The following is a 10,924-nucleotide window of genomic DNA, read 5'->3' on the forward strand; positions in this document are numbered from 1 at the left end:
AGTGACCAGGAAAAGGGAAACAAGAGGGAAAAGAAGAAGCATTATAAGAAGGCAAAGGGTGAGGCGCATCTAGGCAAGGAGTGGGACTCGGATTGCTCCTCGTCCGACTCCGACAATGAAGGACTCGCCGCCACCGCCTTCAACAAATCAACCCTCTTCCCAGACGAGCGTCACACATGCCTTATGGCAAGGGAGAAGAAGGTATGTACTCGCAACTCTACCTATGCTTCTTCAAGTGAGGACGAATCTAGTGATGAGGATGAAGTAGATTATTCAAGTTTGTTCAAGGGCTTAGATAGATCTAAGATAGACAAAATTAATGAATTAATTGATGCCTTGAATGAAAAGAATATACTTTTAGAAAAGCAAGAGGATTTGTTGTATGAAGAGCATGATAAATTTGTTGAGGCACAAAAATCCTATGCTTTAGAAGTTAAAAGAAATGAAATGCTCTCTTTTGAACTATCTACTTGTCATGAAACCATTTCTACTTTGAAAGGTGTCAACAATGATTTAAATGCTAAATTAGAAGTAGCAAATAAATCCAATTCTTGTGTAGAACATGTTGAAATTTGTACTAGGTGTAAAGATTTTGACATTGATGCTTGTAGTGAACACCTAGTTTCAATTTCCAAGCTTAATGATGAACTGGCTAGTCTTAATGCTCAACTTAAGACTAGCAAAAGTGATTTTGAAAAACTAAAATTTGCTAGGGATGCCTACACGGTTGGTAGACACCCCTCAATTAAGGATGGACTTGGCTTCAAGAGGGAAGCCAAGAACTTAACAAGCCATAAGGCTCCCATTCCCGCCAAGGAGAAAGGGAAGGCCCCTATGACTACTAGTGCTAAAAGGAACCATGCATTTTTGTATCATGATAGAAGACAAACTAGAAATGTAAGTCATGATGCTTTTGATTCATATGTTTATGATTCTCATGCCATGTTTGCTCCTAGTTCCTCTTATGAGTATGATAGAAATGTTACTAGGAGAAATGTTGTTCCTAAAAGAAATGCTATTCATCATGTGCCTAGAAAGAATGCTCCTAGGAAAGTAGTAGTGAATGAACCTTCCACAATTTATTATGCTTTAAATGCTTCCTTTGCTATTTGTAGAAAGGATAAGAAAATTGTTGCTAGGAAGTTAGGGGCAAAATGCAAGGGAGACAAAACTTGCATTTGGGTCCCTAAGGATATTTGTGCTAACCTTGTAGGACCCAACATGAGTTGGGTACCTAAAACCCAAGCCTAAATTTGCCTTGCAGGTTTATGCATCCGGGGGTTCAAGCTGGATTATCGACAGCGGATGCACAAACCATATGACGGGGGAGAAGAAGATGTTCACCTCCTACGTCAAAAATAAGGATTCCCAAGATTCAATTGTATTCGGTGATGGGAATCAAGGCAAGGTAAAAGGGTTAGGTAAAATTGCGATTTCTAATGAGCATTCTATCTCTAATGTATTTTTAGTAGAGAGTCTTGGATATAATTTGCTATCTGTTAGTCAATTATGTCATATGGGGTATAACTGTCTATTTACAAATGTAGATGTGTCTGTCTTTAGAAGAAGTGATGGTTCACTAGCTTTTAAGGGTGTATTAGACGGCAAACTTTATTTAGTTGATTTTGCAAAAGAAGAGGCCGGTCTAGATGCATGCTTAATGGCTAAGACTTGCATGGGCTGGCTGTGGCATCGCCGCTTAGCACATGTGGGGATGAAGAACCTTCACAAGCTTCTAAAGGGAGAACACGTGATAGGTTTGACTAACGTGCATTTCGAAAAAGATAGACCTTGTGCAGCTTGTCAAGCAGGTAAACAAGTGGGAGGAGCACATCACAGCAAGAACGTGATGACCACTTCAAGACCCCTGGAGCTGCTGCATATGGACCTCTTCGGACCTGTCGCCTATCTGAGCATAGGAGGGAGTAAGTATGGTTTAGTTATTGTTGATGACTTTTCCCGCTTCACTTGGGTGTTCTTTTTGCAGGATAAGTCTGAAACCCAAGGGACCCTCAAGCGCTTTCTCAGGAGAGCTCAAAATGAGTTTGAGCTCAAGGTGAAGAAGATAAGGAGCGACAACGGGTCCGAGTTCAAGAACCTTCAAGTGGAGGAGTTCCTTGAAGATGAAGGGATCAAGCACGAGTTCTCCGCTCCCTACACACCACAGCAAAATGGTGTGGTAGAGAGGAAGAACAGGACGCTCATCGACATGGCGAGGACGATGCTAGGGGAGTTCAAGACCCCCGAGTGCTTTTGGACGGAAGCCGTTAACACTGCTTGCCACGCCATCAACAGGGTCTACCTTCATCGCCTCCTCAAGAAGACGTCGTATGAGCTACTAACCGGTAACAAACCCAATGTATCTTACTTTCGTGTTTTTGGGAGCAAGTGCTACATTCTAGTGAAGAAAGGTAGAAATTCTAAGTTTGCTCCCAAAGCTGTAGAAGGGTTTTTGTTAGGATATGACTCAAATACAAAGGCGTATAGAGTCTTCAACAAATCATCGGGTTTGGTTGAAGTCTCTAGCGACGTTGTATTTGATGAGACTAATGGCTCTCCAAGAGAGCAAGTTGTTGATTGTGATGATGTAGATGAAGAAGATGTTCCGACGGCCGCTATACGGACCATGGCGATTGGAGAAGTACGGCCACAGGAACAAGATGATCAAGATCAACCCTCTTCCTCAATTATGGTGCATCCCCCGACTCAAGACGGTGAACAGGTTCATCAAAAGGAGGCATGTGATCAAGGGGGAGCACAAGATAATCATGTGATGGAGGAAGAAGCGCTACCGGCACCTCCAACCCAAGTTCGAGCAATGATTCAAAGGGATCATCCCGTCGACCAAATTCTGGGTGACATTAGCAAGGGAGTAACTACTCGATCTCGATTAGTTAATTTTTGTGAGCATTACTCCTTTGTCTCTTCTATTGAGCCTTTCAGGGTAGAAGAGGCCTTGCTAGATCCGGACTGGGTGTTGGCCATGCAAGAGGAGTTAAACAACTTCAAGCGCAATGAAGTTTGGACACTGGTGCCTCGTCCAAAGCAAAATGTTGTGGGAACCAAGTGGGTGTTCCGCAACAAACAGGACGAGCACGGGGTGGTGACGAGGAACAAGGCTCGACTTGTGGCAAAAGGTTATGCCCAAGTCGCAGGTTTGGATTTCGAGGAGACCTTTGCTCCTGTGGCTAGGCTAGAGTCAATTCGAATCTTGCTAGCATATGCCGCTCACCATTCTTTCAGGTTGTACCAAATGGATGTGAAGAGCGCTTTCCTCAACGGGCCAATCAAGGAGGAGGTGTACGTGGAGCAACCCCCTGGCTTCGAGGATGAACGGTATCCCGACCATGTGTGTAAGCTCTCTAAGGCGCTCTATGGACTTAAGCAAGCCCCAAGAGCATGGTATGAATGCCTTAGAGATTTCTTAATTGCTAATGCTTTCAAGGTTGGGAAAGCCGATCCAACTCTTTTTACTAAGACTTGTGATGGTGATTTGTTTGTGTGCCAAATTTATGTCGATGACATAATATTTGGTTCTACTAACCAAAAGTCTTGTGAAGAGTTTAGCAGGGTGATGACGCAGAAATTCGAGATGTCAATGATGGGCGAGTTGAACTACTTCCTTGGGTTCCAAGTGAAGCAACTCAAGGACGGCACCTTCATCTCCCAAACGAAGTACACGCAAGATCTGCTAAAGCGGTTTGGGATGAAGGACGCCAAGCCCGCAAAGACTCCGATGGGGACCGACGGACACACCGACCTCAACAAAGGAGGTAAGTCTGTTGATCAAAAAGCATACCGGTCAATGATAGGTTCTTTGCTTTACTTATGTGCTAGTAGACCGGATATTATGCTTAGCGTATGCATGTGTGCTAGATTTCAATCCGATCCTAAGGAGTGTCACTTAGTGGCGGTGAAGCGAATTCTTAGATATTTAGTTGCTACGCCTTGCTTCGGGCTCTGGTATCCAAAGGGGTCTACCTTTGACTTAGTTGGATACTCAGACTCCGACTATGCTGTATGTAAGGTCGATAGGAAGAGTACATCGGGGACGTGCCAATTCTTAGGAAGGTCCCTGGTGTCATGGAACTCTAAGAAACAAACCTCTGTTGCCCTATCCATCGCTGAGGCCGAGTATGTTGCCGCAGGACAGTGTTGCGCGCAACTACTTTGGATGAGGCAAACCCTCCGGGACTTTGGCTACAATCTGAGCAAAGTCCCACTCCTATGTGACAATGAGAGTGCTATCCGCATGGCGGAAAATCCTGTTGAACACAGCCGCACAAAGCACATAGACATCCGGCATCACTTTTTGAGAGACCACCAGCAAAAGGGAGATATCGAAGTGTTTCATGTTAGCACCGAGAACCAGCTAGTTGATATCTTCACTAAGCCTCTAGATGAGAAGACCTTTTGTAGGTTGCGTAGTGAGCTAAATGTCTTAGATTCGCGGAACTTGGATTGAATTGTAGCATACATGTGTTTATGCATTTGATCAGGTTCATTCTGCATTTTGTTGCTTATCGTGGTGCTCAAGTTGTACAAACACTCCCTGGACCTCACAAGTCCGTTGCAAAGTGATGCACATGTTTAGGGGGAGATGTGTTACAACTTGACCCTTTGAGACTAACCATTTGCTTGAGTTTGCTTGATTTAGTCTCGAAGGAGGATTGAAAGGGAAAAGGTGGACTTGGACCATGAAAGACTTCCACTGCACTCCGATGAGAGGGTAACTAATTCCAAGTTCATCTCATGAAATCTTATTGCCATTTGCTCTTAATTGAAGACTTTGGTGAGGCAATGGGGTTAAAAGGCCAAGATTAATCCCGTTTTGGTGCTTGATGCCAAAGGGGGAGAAAATAAAGGCCAAAGTGATAAATGGATCAGCTACCACTTGAGAGATTTTGACAATAGTAGAATAGAGTTTTTGTTTTGTCAAAAGCTTTTAGTGTCTCTTTTATTGTCTCTCTTGTCAAAAGTTGGCTTCTTGTGAGGAGAAGTATTGATTATGGGAAATAGGGGGAGTTTTTGAAATCTTTGATCAATCTCTTTTGGAATGACTCTCTTTATGCTTCAACATGTGTGCTTGACTTAGAAATAGAGATTTGAGTTTGATTTGCAAAAACAAACCAAGTGGTGGCAAAGGATGATCCATATATGCCAAAATTGAATAAAACCAATTTGAGTTTTTATTTGAAGTGATTTAGCACTTGTTCTAGTTGCTTTATGTTGTGTTGGCATAAATCACCAAAAAGGGGGAGATTGAAAGGGAAATGTGCCTTTGGGCCATTTCTAAGTATTTTGGTGATTGAGTGCAAACACAAGTGCTTAAATGTGAAAATATGCCCAAGGATGATCAAAGTGCAAATCACAAGCTAAGGTATGTTTCTAAGCCTTAGTACATTGGTTTTGTGTACTAATATATTTGTCTAAGTGTTAGAAACAGATAGAAGAAGAGAAGAGAAGACTTGGCTGTGTACAGCCAAGGGGCTGCTTCGGTCTGGGGCACCGGACTGTCCGGTGGTGCACCGGACAGTGTCCGGTGGTGCACCGGACAGTGTCCGGTGCGCCAGGCTGCCTCGGCCGAAGAGGCCGCTCTCGGGTTTTTCTCCGGCGACTTCGGCTAAAATTCACCGGACTGTCCGGTGTGCACCGGACTGTCCGGTGAGCCAACGGTCGGCCGGGCCAACGGTCGGCCGCGCGATCGGCGCGCGACACGTGGACGAGCCAACGGTCGGAAGGAAGCACCGGACTGTCCGGTGTGCACCGGACTGTCCGGTGCGCCAGATCTGCAACGGTCGGCAACGGTCGGCTTCGTCATTTAAGGAAACAAATCGGGCACCGGACAGTGTCCGGTGTGCACCGGACTGTCCGGTGCGCCACGAGACAGAAGGCAAAGATGGCCTTCCAGATTTGTTCCCAACGGCTCCTAGCTGCCTTGGGGCTATAAAAGGGACCCCTAGGCGCATGGAGGAGCACACCAAGCATTCCTACAACTCTTCTAAGCACCAAGACATCAATCTCACGCATTCGTTTCATTGTGATAGCATATAGAGCTCTTGTGGAGTTGTGAACTCTTTGTGTTGCGTTGCGAGCTCTTGTTGCGACTTGTGTGCGTGTTGTTGCTCTGATTTTCGAGTCTTGTGTGCGTTGCTCATTCCCACCTTACTCCGTATTTCTTTGTGAACTCAATTGTAAGGGCGAGAGACTCCAAGTTGTGGAGATTCCTCGCAAACGGGAAAAGATCAAAGGAAAGAAAAACACCGTGGTATTCAAGTTGATCATTGGATCACTTGAGAGGAGTTGAGTGCAACTCTCGTCCGTTGGGACGCCACAACGTGGAGTAGGCAAGTTTTGTACTTGGCCGAACCACGGGATAACCACCGTGTCAACTCTGTGATTGCTTTCTTGTGGTTATCGTGTTTTGAGTTCTCTCTAGCCACTTGGCCATACTTGTGCTAACCCTTAACAAGTTTTTGTGGCTTAAGTTTTGAACTTTTACAGGATCACCTATTCACCCCCCCCTCTAGGTGCTCTCAGTAGCCTGCAGTTCTGCTGACAGAGGAGAAGCATCATCAAAAGCAAAATTTCCATGATGGAAATTCTCATACCAGTCATCTTCGTTGAAGAAGCCCTCCTGATGAAGCTCTCTGTGCTGGGGCCTTCGGTTCTACTCATCTTGAGTAAGATGGCGAACTTCTTTAGAGGCTTCGTCTATCTGCCTTTGCAGGTCAGCTAGCCTAGCCATCTTTTCCTTCTTCCTTTGCACCTATTGATGGAGCATCTCCATATCTCTGATCTCTTGATCCAATTTGTCCTCCTGAGGCGTTGGACTGGTGGCCTTCCTCTTCTGGCTTCGGGCCTCCCGAAGAGAGAGGGTCTCCTGGTTGGGGTCCAGCGGTTGCAGAGCTGCAGCCCCTGTTGCTGAAGCTTTCTTTGGCGGCATGACGAAGGTCTATGCTTGCCGAAGGTGTTCGAAACTCAAAAGGTGGAAGTGAGTTCACCGGAGGTGGGCGCCAATGTTGGGGACTTGTTCTCAAATGCTAAGAGTTAAGAACAAGGCAACACGAAAAGTGTTAAATGTTAAAGTCCTTTGTCCTTCGAGACATTATTTCCCTTCGGATATAATGAATTTCGGACGAAGGTTGTGAAGGAAAAACCTTCGTAAGCACAATAAATGATGAGGAAGAATTCATATACGAAATACGAAAAATAATATAAACATTATCATCAACTTATTTTTATTTGCATTACCATATCCACAATAACAAATTATAAATGTACCTTCGGTTTGACGGAAAGCAAGGGTACAGGCGTGATGCAAAAAGCGAATGCCAAGTCAGCGTGAACAGTACGGGAGTACTGTTCATCTATTTATAGGCAAGGGACGCAGCCCATTTAAAATTACATTCATGCCCTTTATATTTGCTAATAACTCTATAGTAATTCTTCGAGGTCTAATTTGCCTTTTCATCTTTAAGTCGGTTCCCCGTTTCTACTGTCATGTCGAAGCTTTCCTACGCACAGCTTCGTGATCACCTTGTCCTTCGTCATAATCATTTTTCGTCTCGCTCAGGCTTCGTCCTGACCATGCTCTGTATGCTCATGATCCGAATCTGAAGATACCTGTTCACATATTTCACTTGGAAAACATTATCAAATCATGTTTTTGAGGACCTTCGGAAGCCGAAGGCCCCAACAGGTACTAATAAATAAAGACACACTCTGTGTTTTACACGAAGAGCACAAGAAAGTTGCTTTTGTTCATCATATGATAATTCAATTACGGCCATCAAATTTTAAAATTGCATATCTTTGGCCGTCTACTATCATAATCAAACAACTTGCCCATGAAACTGATCCCAATGATAGTTTTGTGTATATATGTTTTTATTAAAATTGCATCATTTGTTGTCTCTTAGGGTAGACATCGAAGAGGAACTTTCTTTTCAGCGAGTTTGTGGTTTGCTTAATTACTGGCTAGGCTCTGGATTATGAGGGGGCTCCTAAGCTAGGCTAAAAGTCTTTCATTAGATGTCAATGGAGTAGAGGCCAATTTACATAGACTCATGTTGGCACGCTACAACAGTTCACAAGCATAATTGCCGTGATACATAACAAGACCATCTTAAAATTTTAAGATTTATTAACTTATGTCTCACGCAAGTCTTTTAAAGTAAAACTATCTTTCAAATATTTTAATAATGTATTTACTATCTCATTAGAACTAACAATGATAATATAATCTACATAAATAAGCATATACATAGTAATGTTTGACCTTTATGTATCGACTTAGATGAGACAAAACCAAATTCATGCAATTTGGTGCTTAACCTTGAATACCATGCCCTAGGCTTGTTTTAGTCCATAAATTGCTTTACCAAACTTGTAAACAAATGAGAGCTTTTGTTTATCTTCATATTCAGGAGGTTGTCTCATGTACACTTCCTCTTATAGAGCACCACAAAGAAACATTTTTTGTACATCTAATTGTTTGAACACCAACCTTGATAGACTTCAAGTGACAAATTAAGTCATATAATAGCAACCTTAATAACAGGAATGGAAGTATCCTCATAATCAATGTCATATATCTCTTTAAACCCTTTTGCAGCTAATCATGATGTGTACATGTTAGTAGACCCATCTGCTATTTTCTTAAATCTGTAGACCCACTTACAGTCAATAATATTCTTCCCTTTAGGCGAAAACACAAGTTGACATGTTTTATTCTTCTACAATGCTTCAAATTCCGTATCCATGGCTTCTACCCAATTAGGAACAGTGAGTGCTTTATCTACTAATTATGGTTTTCTTATTGCAGTAAATAGAGAGTATGCAATTGTGCCATCAGTATAACCTTTTGGTTTAGAAACATCCGACTTTGATCTTGTTTAATTCCTTTAGTTTGCGTAACAAAATTGTTTGTAGAGCCAATCTCCACATTTAATCTAGTTTCAGTGGTCCCCTCCTATGTGGTCCACACATGTGAACCTTGGCCACGTGTTGTACTAGGGCTAGGTGACGAGGGTATGCCTCTAACCGAAGACCGTGTTGCATAGGGGAGACCAGATTTAGATGCTCTTCATCGCGCACGCTGATAGTCGGCTCTGTCCTGGGCTGCATAAGTGAGATAGGACATAAATCCTCATCGAATAGTGTTCCAATAATTGGTCGACTTAGAATTTCCTACTAATCTTTTCCATAATCACTTGGCATACACAGTGAAATTGCCTCTAAGTTGCTTTCTTCTGCAATTTCTTCCATGTGAACTTGTTCACCCTAAGACACAGAACTACTAGATAAAAGACTATGTGGAATTTTTAACATTTCTTTTCTTAATCTTGCCTCTCGTTTTCATGGAGATCCTTAAAAGGAAAAATCTACCCATCAAAAATAGCATCACGAGATATATATAGTCTTCTAATTTTTGGACCCAGAAACTTGTAATGTTTATGCATGGACTATACCCGATAAAAACACACTATACAGATTTGAAGGTCAACTTTCTACTATTGTAAGACCATAAATTTAGCCTACATGCATAGTTGAACACTTCTAGACTAGAATAATTTAGTTTTTTCCCCTAGGTGACTATCGGCTTACGTGTCAGGCGGGAGGGGTAGATTGCGACGACTTTATAATCCGGAACATTCCCCGTATCTGGCAGACGGGGTGAAGCCAGTGCAGACCGTGATGTTCGGCTCAAGCTCAAAGTACGATTCCGGCAGCAACTACACGTCCAACATGGACCAGTTCAGGAAGGTGGTTTTCTAGAGCAGTGCGAGTACACCGGGACGAGCGAGTACGACACTGACTCCAGGGATGCGGCAACCAGGCGCCAACAACATCGATGATCGTTTCAACTTTCAAGGGGCGCCTGATAGACCTTATCAAGATGTATTTCTGATGTACAATATATCAAGGGATCGACGTCGATTGTCGGATACTACAAGAGATACCCAGTGCTCGTGGTAACTTTAGTCCTTGTAATGATCATCGTACTCTCATGGAATCAATGTACACATCTGTGTGTTTCCCATGCCGCATCAATTCGTTGCTTGCTTGAACTTTTAGCAATTTTTGCTGCTAGTCGTGATAAGCATGCCATCTTGTCGAAAGACACCGATGAATTATAAACTTGCACCAAAGTTCTTGCTCTTCTTTGTTCTCTTAGAACCACTTTTGTCTAGCGCCATATATGAATTTTGATTCTGCTTAACGATAAGACCATTTCTCATCAATATACACAATGTTGGGTCAAGCATAGAGAGACAAACCGAACTCTAACCCTTTTGGTTTTCTTCGTTCAAAGTGAATTTAATTTATTTGTATGACGTCTAAACGCTTCCTCTTTGAGGGTCTGCTCGGTTCGCTGTCTAACTTTCTACATCTTACCTAACCTTTTCTGTCTAAGGACTAACTTTACACAAGTTGTGGCACAGCTAGCTGAGAATCAAACATGGGATCTCCAATAAACTGTTGAGTTTGGTACACCTAACTCATTGGCTAAATCCTTTAGAGTCGTTCTCTTTCGCAAGGACACTATTCTTAGGTAACTTCATGCTAAGCTGTGTTGGCCTGCTTATTGACATGTCCCTCAATCTCTAACCAAAAGAAAAAGGAGAAAGAAAAGACTAAAATCTAAAAAAAATTTATTCATTCAACTGACAAGGCATTTCACAGGTGCATTTTATCCGTCGATCTCAAAAAGAGAGAAAACGGAGCAAGAAGACCGAATCACCGAAATCTAAAAAACTTCAAAAAATATTCCATTGCCGGGATTTGAACCCGGGTCGTCTGGGTGAAAGCCAGATATCCTAACCGGACTAGACGACAATGGAACTGTGATTGGTTGAACATTTAACAATTAATATAACTAAACTAACTGAGCCCAGCCCAATCCCAAGCCTATGTCGCT

The 10,924-nt window shown here is 42.9% G+C and overlaps 1 non-coding gene across 1 annotated transcript; it reads right to left on the reverse strand.

The window, feature by feature from the left end:
• Positions 1–10,773: 10,773 nt before the first annotated feature.
• Positions 10,774–10,847, reverse strand: TRNAE-UUC (transfer RNA glutamic acid (anticodon UUC)). Its single transcript has one exon. It is a non-coding gene; the product is annotated as a tRNA-Glu (tRNA).
• Between the last annotated feature and the right edge of the window lie 77 nt (positions 10,848–10,924).

Source organism: Zea mays, chromosome 9 (assembly GCF_902167145.1).
Source record: "Zea mays cultivar B73 chromosome 9, Zm-B73-REFERENCE-NAM-5.0, whole genome shotgun sequence".
Taxonomy (NCBI): domain Eukaryota; kingdom Viridiplantae; phylum Streptophyta; class Magnoliopsida; order Poales; family Poaceae; genus Zea; species Zea mays.